Raw genomic sequence first — 13,931 nt, 5'->3', positions numbered from 1 at the left:
GGATCTGAAAAAAATTTGAACATCCAAAATGGATATGCACAAATGCTGAGAGAGATAATTCCAAAAAGTATTTCATTTTTAGAGATAGGCAAAAAGTGGGTTGTTTGGCTCTGGTAAATATCCTACAACACTTTAACTTGAGAATTTAATTTTTTTTACACTATGAAATTTTTGGATCATTAGGTCACTTGTATCCTCAACATGTTTCTGGCATGCATATCCACCACATTTAAAACATGTTAGGATCAGTTAGAAGTCTTTTTCCTATAAAATTTCACCAAGCTATTAGGGGGTTATTGATAGATGCCATATTTTGACATGAGAACTAGGTTAATTATAATAGAATAGCCCTTATAATTGTGTTATAGGTGGTTATTTATCGGTTTTCAAATGAAACATGAATTTATTGAATTTGGCATTAATTCTCTATATTGCATATTTTTCTCTCCTGAATTATATTTCATTGCTTTTAGGGTTTATTTCGTCCTGAAATGATTTTTATGGATTGAAGTATGGAATTTCAGGAGAATTTTAGTGGAGAATGAGATATTTACCAAAATTCCATAAGGGAAAGGGAGGTGACTTTTTAGGGCAAATCGTATTGAAAAGCGAGCCACCGTCGAATGAAACAGGGGAGACCGTCGAACGAAACAGGGGAGGCCGCCGACTGAAACAGGGGAGGCCGTCGTTCGCCGTGGCACCGTCGTCCACCGTCGTTGGGCAACCGAGAACACACCCGAGGATAGCTCGAGAGTGTCTCCGTCGCGACGAGTTCGACACTGCCAGTTTCTGCTCGCTAGGCCAAGAGGTGACCCGAGAGGGCTCCTCCGGTGCCGATTCCGCATTCTGACCATCCTCCGGCGTCGATTACACATTTCCGACCATTTCCAGAGCTATTCTGACTCCGACCGAGACTCGAGAGGGCCAGTTAGAAGACTTCAGCTCTATTCCATTCTTCGCCGGTCGTAACCTCCGTCAGTGGGTTTCTATCCTTCTTCGCCGGCGTCATCTCTACCTCCGGCCACTCGCTCTTGCTACCCGAAGCCATCAATTTCGGGAACTTGCAGCACCTGTGAGAACGAGCCAGCTGCCAGAGCCAGAGGAAGGAGAAGGGGAGTAATCCATCATTTTGGAATTTAATTTTCCCATAGTTTGAACTTAGGTTTTGAATGTTTATTAAATTTGATTTGAGAATTAATGTTTATCGAATATTTGTTTTCCGGATATTTGATTAAATTAGATAGTTAGGGTAGGATTGTAATCTAGGTAGGATTTTGGTATTTTAATCTAATTTTTGTCTTTCACTCTATGCATCCGAGAGGGGACAGACGCAAGGATTGAGAAATCAGATTCGTGGTTACGTGGCGCTCGAGAGAGGCATGAATCACGATAAAATCCAGAGTTGATAATTTTAGCATCATCATAATAGGAAATTGATTCTCTGCATTCTATTGTAATCCGATCTCTATCATTAACTCTAGGCGCTTGAGAGGGGCTAAACGCAAGGATTGAGAAACCGGATTTGTTGTTACGTGGCGCTCGAGAGAGGCATGAATCACGATAAAATCCAGAGTTGACCTTTCCTATTGTGCAAGTAGTTAATTAGATTATTGCTTGATAATTTAGGATATAATTAGTGTTTAGTTCAGATTAATTCATCATATTTGGTTAGGCTAGTTGACTGAAGTACACACAAAATTCAGTCCTCCCTATGGATATGACCTTCGCTTCCCGCTAGATTACATGAATGATTCGTACGCTTGCGAGGTATAAAAGCCGATGTAACTAAATTTCACATCAAGTTTTTGGCGCCGTTGCTGGGGAGGCACATATTAAGTGTATTTCTTTGTTCTTCGTGGTCTTAGGTTAGATTTATTTTTATTTTATTTTATTTTATTTTTTTGCTTTCATAATTTTATCTTGGTGATTTTGTATGGAGTTATTTTTATTTCTTCTAGTTAATTCGTATTTTCAGTAGTGAGTTTGTTAGCTTAATTTGATAGTTAGTTTTGTTTCTTTTTGTGTTTTTATGCACGGGCGCCGCTCCCTAGGTGAAGAATTAGCTCTCTTTGTTGAAAAGGTAGAACATATTTGTAGGAAACACCCGAAGTCAAGTTAGGAGCTACCATGGCCAATTAGGGTGAACCATTACAATTACCTGCAACAGGTGACCATAGAGCCCTGAGGGATTATTCTATCCCATCCCACTTCACATCACCTTCTTGCATTATATTGCCACCGACTACTGCCGCCAGTTATGAGTTGAAACCGGGTGTGATCCAACTCCTTCCTACATTCTATGGGTTGGAGAAGGAGGACCCTTATTACCACATCAAGGAATTCTTAGATATCTATGCAACTTTCAAATTCCAGAATTTCTCAGATGACTCTATCCGGTTAAGACTTTTTCCATTTTCACTTAAGGATAAGGCCAAGTCTTGGCTTAATTCCTTGGAGGTGGGCAGCATTATTTCATGGGACACATTAGTCACAAAATTTTTGTCCAAGTACTTTCCCATTCAGAGAACTACAACTCTCAGGAGAGAAATCTCCAACTTTATGCAATAGGAGGGTGAACACTTTTATGAGGCTTGGGAGAAATGGAAGCATTTGATCCATAGGTGTCCGCATCATGGGTTTGAGAAATGGCATTTAGTGCAATACTTTTATCAAGGTCTTACACCCCAGGTTAGATCCATGGTAGATGCAACAAGTGGTGTAAGTTTGATGGGTAAGAGTGCTAGTGAGGCGTGGGACTTCTTTGAAACGTTGAATGATCAATCTCATCAATGGGGTTCGTCATTTAATGTTGATAGGAGATCCCACGAAGCCAAAAGAGGGTGTCTCTACGACGTTAGTGAAACACCCATGCTCATGGCCAAGATTGAGGGGTTCACTAGAAAAATTGATGCCTTTATGGTGTCCAAGAGTTCAACTGCTCCTACTGTCTATGCCATATGCTCTGGTTCATCTCATCCCACACAAATGAGTCCATCTAGTTCATCCTACCCGGAGCTCATTGAGGACTTGAATGCAATCCAGAATTTTCATAGACCAAACCAGAACGATCCTTTTTTGGAAACATATAATCTAGGTTGGGCTAGGCACCCAAATTTCTCATGGTCCAAGGGCCCACAGGTTGGGGGTCCTCCAGGGTTTACTCAACCCCAAGCTCCGCACCCACACTTCACTCAACAGCCATTGATTCCACAAAAACCTTCACTTGAGGATGCACTTCAATTATTCATGCAGAATACACAGTCTTCCATTGCTAAACTTGAAATGCAAGTGAGTTGGCCAACCACATGAGTGAACAGGCACAAAATAGACTCCCGAGTCAAACCATTCCTATCCCCAAAAAGCACACATGAGAGTGGGTTGAGTTCCAAACCCCACCATGAGCAAGCCAAAGCCATAACCACCCTTAGGAGTGGTCGTGAGTTGAACAATGGCGTAAAGTCTAAGGAGTCAATGGATGACAATGGGGACACATCATTGAGTGAAGAACCTCTAAGTTCTCCACCAACAGTCATGCAGATCCCTAACCAAGTCCCACCAGCTCCTTATCCGCAGAGGTTATCGGGCCCACCTAGGAAAGGAGATAATGCATGAAACGTAGGAACTGTTTAGTAAGGTTCACATTAACATTCCACTTCTTGATGCTATTAGGCAAGTCCCTGCCTATGCCCGATTTTTGAAAGACCTTTGTACATAGAAGAGAAAACAACATGTTAACAAAAAGGTCTTTCTTACTGAGAATATAAGCTCAATTCTGAAGCACAACACTCCTCCTAAAGTTAAAGATCCTGGATGCCCCACAATTTCATGTGTCATTGGTGAACATACCATCCAGAGAGCTCTTCTTGACTTAGGGGCAAGTGTGAATTTGCTTCCTTTCTTTGTGTACCAGCAATTAGGTTTGGGGGAATTGAAGCCTACTCCCATCACACTTCAACTAGCTGACCGTTCTGTCAAGATACCACGAGGAATAGTTGAAGATGTTTTGATAAAAGTGGACAAATTTCTGTTCCCGGTTGATTTCATTGTTCTTGATATAGAACAAGTAGTCAATGTGACCAACCAAATTCCTGTCATCCTAGGACTTCCCTTGTTAGCCACATCTAATGCAATCATTCATTGTAAAAGTGGTGAGTTGGAGTTGTCTTTTGGAAATTTTAAGGTCTTGTTGAATGTGTTTAATGTCGGGCACCATCCACTTGAGTCTGATGATCTCAGTCCTACATTTAAGATAAAGACTGTTATGCTTGATGACGATTCCACTCTTGAATCTTTTGAGTCTTACGTTACATCTTTAGACATGGACTATTTTGATGAGGAAACATATTTTCGAGAGGTTGATTCTTTACTCAGTTCTGTACCTCTGTTGGAAAAAGCTTATGAGGTTGTCACAACTGATCATCCACAGGATCTTCATCTTGACTTGGACAAACCTCTTGAAACTTCCAAGCTAGATCTTAAGCCACTTCCTCCCACATTGAAGTATGCATTCTTGGGGCCCATGAACTCATTTCCAGTCATTATTGCCTCTGATTTGAGTACTGAGCAGGAGGAACAATTGACTGAAATTTTACAAGCACACAAAGAGGCATTGGGGTGGACTCTTGATGCCTTAAAAAGGGATTAGCCCCTCCATATGCATGCATCATATTCATTTGGAGGAGGGGACTAAAGCCTCAATTGATATGCAACGTAGGTTAAATCCCCATATGCTGGAGGTTGTGAGAGAAGAAGTCATCAGGTTGCTTGCGACAGGAATCATTACCTTATTTCTGATAGCACCTGGGTGAGTCCAATTCAAGTTGTCCCTAAGAAAGGGGGGATAACGATAATGAAAAATGAGAGTGGTGAATTGATTCCCACAAGAACTACCACCAAGTGGCGTGTCTGCATTGACTATAGAAAACTTAATTCCGCCACTAGGAAGGAACACTTCCCACTACCTTTCATTGATCAGGTGCTAGAGCGATTGGCCGGCCACAATTTTTATTGCTTCTTAGATGGATACTCCGGCTACAATCAAATTCCCATTACTCCAGAAGACCAGGAAAAGACCACATTCACGTGTTCGTTTGGCACCTATGCTTACAGACGCATGCCTTTTGGTTTATGCAATGCGCCCACCACTTTCCAACGGTGCATGATGAGTATCTTTTTTGACATGATTGGTGACTTTTTAGAGGTCTTTATGGATGACTTTTCTATGTTTGGCTCTAGTTTTGATACATGTCTGCACAATCTTTCACTCGTATTGTCCCATTGCATTAAGTCCAATTTAGTCTTGAATTGGGAGAAATGCCACTTCATGGTAAAAGAAGGAATTGTTTTAGGACATGTAGTGTCTGAGCGGGGTGTAGAAGTGGACAAAGCCAAGGTTGACCTAATTGCCAATCTGCCACCACCTACTTCTGTGAAGGGGGTGTGTTCTTTCCTTGGCCATGTTGGGTTCTATAGGCGCTTCATTAAGGACTTTAACAAAATTTCTCATCCTTTAACGAATTTGCTTGCTCAAGATGTTGCTTGATGATGCCTGTATTCATGCTTTTTGAGACACTGAAGAAATGTTTGTCCACCGCACCCATTGTCCAGCCCCCTACTTGGTCTTTGCCTTTTGAGTTGATGTGTGATGCCTCTGATTATGCATTGGGGGCTGTTTTGGGGCAAAAGATGGATAAAATTCCCTGTGTCATTTAGTATGCAAGCCGCACTCTTCATGATGCTCAATTGAATTACACTAGCACTGAGAAGGAGTTGCTAGCTATTGTGTTTGCCTTGAAAAAATTCAGATCATATCTGTTAGGGTCAAAGGTTATAGTGTTCACTGATCATTCTGCTTTGAAGTACTTATTGTCCATCAAGGACACTAAACCTCGCTTGATTAGATGGATCTTGCAATTGCAAGAATTTGACCTTGAGATTCGAGATAAGAAGGGTTGTGAGAATGTTGTTGTTGATCATCTATCTAGGATCTGTGTAGCACCTCAGGAAGGATTCCTTCCTTTAAATGATTCCTTCCCTGATGAACAACTTCTCCAAGTATCCCAGTTGCCTTGGTTTGCTGACATAGTCAACTATCTTGTAACTCATAAGATTCCTGATTATTGGAGTAAACAAGATCGGTTGAAATTCTTTTCCCAAGTCAAACATTTTTTTTGGGATGACCCTTATTTGTTCAAGGTGTGTCCTGACCAAGTCATTAGGCATTGTGTAACTGAGCAAGACTTTGCCAACATTCTTGAATTTTGTCATTCCCACGCATGTGGTGGACATTTTGGTGCTAGAAAGACCGCGGCTAAAGTCTTGCAATGTGGTTTCTATTGGCCTTCATTATTTAGAGATGCCCATGAGTTTTGTCATGTGTGTGATAGATGCCAACGGACTGGTTGTTTGTCTAGGAAGAACATGATGCCTCTTAACCCCATTCTTATTGTTGAATTGTTTGATGTGTGGGGTATTGACTTCATGGGTCTTTTTCCTGTCTTGTTCCGCTATCAATACGTCCTTGTTGCTGTTGAATATGTCTCTAGATGGATTGAAGCAATTGCATGTAATACAAATGATCACAAAGTGGTGGTAAAGTTTTTAAAAGAAAACATCTTTAATCGGTTTGGTACCCCGAAACCGATCATCAGTGATGGGGGATCTCATTTTTGTAACAGAGCATTTGAGACCTTATTGAAGAAATACTCCATCACTCATCGGGTGTCCACTCCGTACCACCCACAAACTTGTGGTCAAGTGGAAATCTCTAATAGGGATATCAAACGGATTTTGGAGAAGTCGGTTCGCTTTTATAGGAAAGATTGGTCTACTTGATTGGATGATGCTTTATGGGCCTATCGAACCACTTATAAGACTCCTATTGGGATGTCTCCATTTCGCCTAGTGTTCGGCATAGCATGTCATCTACCTGTTGAGCTTGAGCATAGAGCTTATTGGGCCATTAAGGCTTTGAATTTTGATTTGACTCAAGCGGGTGAGGAGAGGAAATTGCAATTGAATGAGTTGGAGGAGATACGTCATGATGCTTATGAGAATGCCAAACTGTATAAGGAGCGAACAAAGCTTTTACATGATAAATCTATTTTTCGCAAGTCTTTTACTGTTGGGCAGAATGTTTTACTTTATACTCATGATTGCATTTGTTTCCAGGGAAGTTAAGATCCAGGTGGTCCGGTCCATTTGAGGTTACACAGGTGTTTCCTCATGGCGCTATTGAGATCCGCAATCACAGAGATGGGTCGGTCTTCAAAGTTAACGGTCAGAGGCTCAAACCGGATCATGAGAATGCCCCCACACCGGAGGAGGTGATGGTGATTTTCTTGGAGGAACCTGTCATTTTGTTGTGGACTCAATAGCACACCGAGTCACACAACGAAGAAGACAACAACAACTCACTCAATAGGATTTAATTCTTATATTTCTTTGAGTAGGATTTATTTCTAATATTGTTTTAAGTAGGATTTATTTCTTATATTGTTTTAAGTAGGAGTTATTTCTAATTACTTTTTATGTAAGGGCATTATGGGGAATTATTGTAACCCTAACCCTAAAACTCCCTATTTAAGGGATAGGTATGAATGAAATAGGTAAGCTTTGAGATTTTAGAATAACCTAGTCTAAATAGGTTGGGATCACCTCTTGATCCCGAGTTAAGGGTTTACTCCAAAAATCCAACCTATCATTCACCCTCCATTGCCATCCATCTTCACCCAAATTCATCCACCATCATCCCTACTAAGAAAAGGAGCTTCCTGCCCCTTTTCCGAGCCCAAAGAGGAGGTCTATCCTCCTTCTCGGCAGCAGCAGCAAGAGAGGCCCAATTCCTCCCTTACCAAGCAGCAAAGTGAGGATTTTTATCCTCAAATCTTGAGCAATTCCTGGTGCAACGTGGGAGCTGATCATAGCATCAAAGAAGAGGTATTAATCTATCCCAAACTCGTGTTTCAAGTTATTTAAGAAAGAAGGATTGCATTCTTAGCTAGAGCAGCAACAAAGAGGGCCAAACCCTCTTTGCAGTGACCAAGAAAAGAGAGCACCTTGCTCTAGCAAGGTCAGCATTGTTGTGGGGTCTTCTACCTAGCACAACAACTCGGTAGGACCCTCAAAAGAGGATCTTTCCTCCTGGCCAAGCATTGGTTAAGGAGAAATACTCATACACTGACCCTTGACATGAAGTGAGTAAATTTTGAGTGCTGGATTCACAAATCCCACGCCGTGTTACTCGATCCATGACCCGGGACCGTAACAACTTGGTATCAGAGCAGGGTAACATGGGGGATAATATCAGCAATGAAGAAATCCAAATCAGGATACAAAAGATAGAAGATAGCCTTGAAACAGCACAACCAGTGTTGGGAAAGGTTAGCACAACCAGTGTTGGGAAAGGTTTGTGGTTTGGAAGAAGAGATGAGCCGAATCATTAGCATGCTACAGGAGTTGAGGACAGAGAGACATCAGAGTCCAGAGGTGAGAGAGGTTGCTCAACCATATCACAGAAGAGGGGAGCAGTGGCCTGGGCGCACTGCTGTCCAAGCACCTCAGCATGGAGGCACAATCCCAAGGTACACCAAGTTAGAGTTTCCCTCTTTCAATGGTTCAGTGGATCCCGTAATTTGGTTGCATAGATGTGAAATTTTTTTTTTTGAACCAAGGGACTACTGAATGGGATAAGGTGCAACTAGCCTCTTTCCATATGACAGATGAAGTCATGTTATGGGTGACTCAAGTAGAGAAAGAGAGACCGGGAATGACTTGGGGAGAATTTAAAAATCTATGCACAGTTAGATTTGGGCCTCCCGCCAACAGCAACCCCTTGGGAGAGTTAGTCTTATTGAGACAAACGGGTTCGGTGGAATACTATCAAAAACTCTTCCAGGAAAAGTTGGCTCATGCTGGAGAGAAGGTATTGGTTGACCAACAGGTCTTCTTATTCACAGCAGGTCTCAATGAGTATTTACGGCTAGAGGTAGAACTCCTTCTGCCCACGGATCTAGCTCATGCCATGAATATGGCCCGAGCAATGGAACAACGACAACAGTTGCAGCAACGTAAGCCGGGTTGGTCGAGTGAGAGGAACACTTCCTCCACGTGGCAAGGGCACCGCTATAATTCATCTCAGGGAGCATCTACAGCAGCACCATCCAGACACACTCCGACTATGACTCGGGTAGTCGATCCCCGCCCTGGTAATTCCCTACCGAGCTTTATAAAAAAATTGACGAGTGCGGAGATGGCAGAAAGGCGGTCCAAAAATCTTTGTTATAACTGCGATGAGCAGTATCGGGTCGGACACCAATGTAAACGATTATTTTGGCTCGAGATGGAGGATTCAGAGGATCCAGAGGAACCAGAGGATATTATCGAAGAGGAACCACCAGAGATATCCTTGCATGCTATTACTGGGCAGAAATCGCCTACTACAATGCAAGTCCGAGCTCATGTCATCGACCGAGAACTGGTGGAACTAGTCGACTCAGGGAGTACACACAATTTTCTGAGTTTGATAGCCGCACAGCATCTCCAGCTCCAGATACACACTCATCTGACAACCACCGTCTCAGTGGCCAATGGCGAGAAGGTCCCTAGCTATGGGATTAGTAAGGCGGTAACTTTTTCCATTGGATTTACTTTATTTAATGCGGAGTTTTTTTTATTCCCCTAGCGGGATTTGATATGGTTTTAGGCATTAAATGGTTACAAACATTGGGGCCCATTCTGTGGGACTTTTTGGCTTTAACCATGAGCTTTGATTTGGCCAGAAGTCGGGTGCTCTTACAGGGCTGTCAGGTGGACAGGGCCCACCGCATACACACTTTGTAGACACAGGATCAGCCTGACAGTACTAGTGATGGTCTGGTTGAGGAGTTCTATGACCTCTTCCAGGAGCCTTCGGGGTTGCCTCCCTTGAGGCACTGTGACCACAGGATCTGTTTGAAACCAGGTTCTAAGGTAGTGGTCGTGCGACCATACCGTTACCCACACCTTCAGAAGGACGAGATAGAGCACCAGTGCCATGAGATGTTGAAACAAGGTCTTATTCGTCCCAGCCGCTCCCCGTTCTCTTCACCCGTCTTGCTTGTGAAGAAACATGATGGGACATGGAGGTTCTGCGTGGATTATCAGGAGTTGAACGTGCAGACAGTAAAAGACAAGTTCCCGATTCCGGTAGTGGATGAGCTTTTGGATGAGTTACATGGGTCGTGGTTATTCACTAAACTCGACCTCCGTTCGGGATACCATCAGGTCCGGATGCACCCCTCTGATATCGAGAAGACGGCGTTCCACACGCACCATGGCCACTTTGAGTTCGTCGTCATGCCGTTCGGGTTATCCAATGCACCCTCCACTTTTCAAGCTTTGATGAATGAGGTATTTAGCCCCTATCTTCGAAAATTTGTTCTTGTATTTTTCGATGATATTTTGATATATAGCAAGTCGGTTGAGGAGCACTTGGCACACTTGAGGATTGTTTTCGACTTGTTAAGAGCACATCAGCTCTATTTGAAACACTCCAAGTGTTCTTTTGCGACTTCACACGTGGGATATCTGGGACACATTATCTCACATGAGGGGGTTACGGTGGATCCCAAGAAGATCTGAGCTATTCACGAGTGGCTGCAACTACAGTCGTGTTATGCATTAAGGGGTTTTTTGGGTCTTGCGGGCTACTACCGTAAATTTATTCAGAACTATGGGCCAGTGGCAGCACCATTGACAAGTTTACTCAAGAAAAATTCCTTTTTTTGGAATGAGGGGGCCACCACGTCGTTTGTGGCACTCAAAGCTGCCCTCGCATCCGCGCCAGTATTACAACTTCCCAACTTCGACGAATTGTTCGTGGTAGAGTGCGACGCTTCGGGCGTGGGCATGGGGGCCGTTTTACAGCAGCTGGGCCATCCTATTGCTTATTTTAGCAGACAGTTGGCAGTCCGCCATCTCAAACTGGCAGCCTATGAGCGCGAATTGATTGGGTTGGCCAAAGCGGTCCAACATTGGAGGCCTTATCTCTGGGGCCGGGCTTTTCTCATACGCACGGATCACTACAGCCTTAAATTCTTAGTAGAACAGCGTTTGACGACGTCGCCACAACAACACTGGATCAGTAAGTTGTTGGGGTTTGACTTCTCGGTGGAGTATTGTGCGGGGAGATTAAATAAGGCGGCAGATGCCTTGTCACGGTGTTTTGAAGATCAGCAGTCGGTCTATTCTATCAGCCAGCCGAGATTTCTCATTATGGACTTGGTGCGAGAAGCACATGCTACAAACCCTGCACTGCAGGAACTGCATCAGCAGATCTCAGAAGGGACAATGAATGTGAAGTGGTCCATCCAGGATTCACTTATTTATTATAAGCATCGGATTTTCCTTCCACCTGAGTCCGAGTTGATTCCAGCTATTCTCTCGGCCTACCACGACAGTACACACGAGGGGATCCAGAAGACCTTGCACAGAATTCGAGCTGATTTTTACCGGCAAGCCATGAAAGCATCTATTGCGACTTATGTTGGCGACTGTCAGGTATGCCAGCGCAACAAAGCCGAGCACTTGAGTCCAACCGGTCTTCTCCAGCCTCTGGCCCTTCCAACGCAGGTTTGGGCAGACATTTCAATGGATTTTGTGGAAGGCCTACCCCTGTCAACCGGAAAATCTGTACTTTTCGTAGTGGTTTATCGATTCTCCAAGTATGGGCATTTTATACCGATGGCTCATCTGTATACAGCAACACGGGTTGCTCAGACTTTCCTGGAGCAGATAGTCCGCTTACATGGCATTCCAGAATCCATTGTGACTGACAGAGATGCAGTTTTCACGAGCACCTTTTGGCGGGAACTGTTTCACTTGAGTGGGATGAAATTGAAGTTCTCCTCTGCCTATCATCCACAGACAGACGGGCAGACTGAGGTGGTGAACCGTACCATCGAGATGTATCTACGATGTTTGGTGGGGGATCGTCCACGGGAATGGGTTCAATGGCTTCCGTGGGCCGAATATTGTTACAACACTTCGTTCCACTCTGCATTGCAATCCACTCCTTTTCGGGTTATATATGGCCGGGATCCACCTCGCCTCCTCTCGTACAACCCAGGGTCCACCCGTGTGGACACGATTGATCAGGCACTCATAGACAGGGATCTACTACTACAGAATATCACAGAACGGCTACGACGTGCTCAAGCTCGGATGAAGGATGTATACGACAGAGGCCACCGTGAGGTCTCTTTTGAGGTTGGAAAGTATGTGTGGCTACGCTCCAGCCCTACCGTCAGCAGTCTCTAGCGGGACCTCCATGTCATAAGCTCTCACCTAGATTTTTTGGGCCGTTTCCCATTCTTCAACGCGTGGGACCAGTCGCCTATCAACTCAAATTACCGAACACAGCCAAAATTCACGATGTGTTTCATGTCTCTCTTTTGAAGCCGCATTCCGGAGCACAACCTACATCCACTCCATTCCTACCACCAGTTGATCATGGCAAGGTTATTCTTAACCCAGCTGCGGTGTTACGTGCACGGCTGACCAATGATCATTGGGAGATTCTCATTCAGTGGACGGACACTGACCCCGACGCTGCAACATGGGAACGTGTGGACATCTTCAAACAAGTCTACCCAGCTTTTGAGCTTGAGGACAAGCTCTTTCTCCATGGGGAGGCAGATGTTGTGGACTCAATAGCACACCGAGTCACACAACGAAGAAGACAACAACAACTCACTCAATAGGATTTAATTCTTATATTTCTTTGAGTAGGATTTATTTCTAATATTGTTTTAAGTAGGATTTATTTCTTATATTGTTTTAAGTAGGAGTTATTTCTAATTACTTTTTATGTAAGGGCATTATGGGGAATTATTGTAACCCTAACCCTAAAACTCCCTATTTAAGGGATAGGTATGAATGAAATAGGTAAGCTTTGAGATTTTAGAATAACCTAGTCTAAATAGGTTGGGATCACCTCTTGATCCAGAGTTAAGGGTTTACTCCAAAAATCCAACCTATCATTCACCCTCCACTGCCATCCATCTTCACCCAAATTCATCCACCATCATCCCTACTAAGAAAAGAAGCTTCCTGCCCCTTTTCCGAGCCCAAAGAGGAGGTCTATCCTCCTTCTCGGCAGCAGCAGCAAGAGAGGCCCAATTCCTCCCTTACCAAGCAGCAAAGTGAGGATTTTTATCCTCAAATCTTGAGCAATTCCTGGTGCAACGTGGGAGCTGATCATAGCATCAAAGAAGAGGTATTAATCTATCCCAAACTCGTGTGTCAAGTTATTTAAGAAATAAGGATTGCATTCTTAGCCAGAGCAGCAACAAAGAGGCCAAACCCTCTTTGCCGTGACCAAGAAAAGAGAGCACCTTGCTCTAGCAAGGTCAGCATTGTTGTGGGGTCTTCTACCTAGCACAACAACTCGGTAGGACCCTCAAAAGAGGATCTTTCCTCCTGGCCAAGCATTGGTTAGGGAGAAATACTCATACACTTACCCTTGACGTGAAGTGAGTTAATTCTGAGTGCTGGATTCACGAATCCCAGGCCGTGTTACTCGATCCATGACCCGGGACCGTAACACATTTCATCTTGACTGCGTCAGAGTCTTGCTTATGACTATAAACTTAGCACATTGTGGGCAATCCCCACGTTTCTATCCGTTTGTACATTACAGTTTTTATTTTTGGTTTATTCATTCTTATTTGGGATAACCTTTGGTGTACTCTGGTTTTGATTGATTGGAGGTCCCCCGGTGATGCCGGCCTCGACATGGACTTGGGGTACTCTCTTGCCGGCTGAGAGCATAAATGGTTCCGGTAGTCGATGACCAAACTTTTGGTCCCTAGTTTGAGAGGTTTGTACTCAAACAACCGTTCTAGGATTGACCAGTTCAATCTTGAAGTATTGAATGAAAACCTTATGGTGAG

The 13,931-nt window shown here is 43.7% G+C and overlaps 1 non-coding gene across 1 annotated transcript; it reads right to left on the bottom strand.

Annotated features, from left to right (window-relative positions):
- Window positions 1-2,532: 2,532 nt before the first annotated feature.
- LOC137957375 (small nucleolar RNA R71) lies at window positions 2,533-2,639 on the bottom strand. The gene has a single exon (XR_011113345.1). It is a non-coding gene; the product is annotated as a small nucleolar RNA R71 (small nucleolar RNA).
- Between the last annotated feature and the right edge of the window lie 11,292 nt (window positions 2,640-13,931).

The sequence above is a fragment of the Aristolochia californica genome, unplaced genomic scaffold (assembly GCF_029961685.1).
Source record: "Aristolochia californica isolate CCGP_79_NKW_82.1479 unplaced genomic scaffold, dmAriCali1.0.hap1 SCAF_2, whole genome shotgun sequence".
NCBI lineage: Eukaryota > Viridiplantae > Streptophyta > Magnoliopsida > Piperales > Aristolochiaceae > Aristolochia > Aristolochia californica.
The sequence above is the reverse complement of the archived record's forward strand: the minus strand, read 5'-3'. Positions and strand labels throughout refer to the sequence as shown.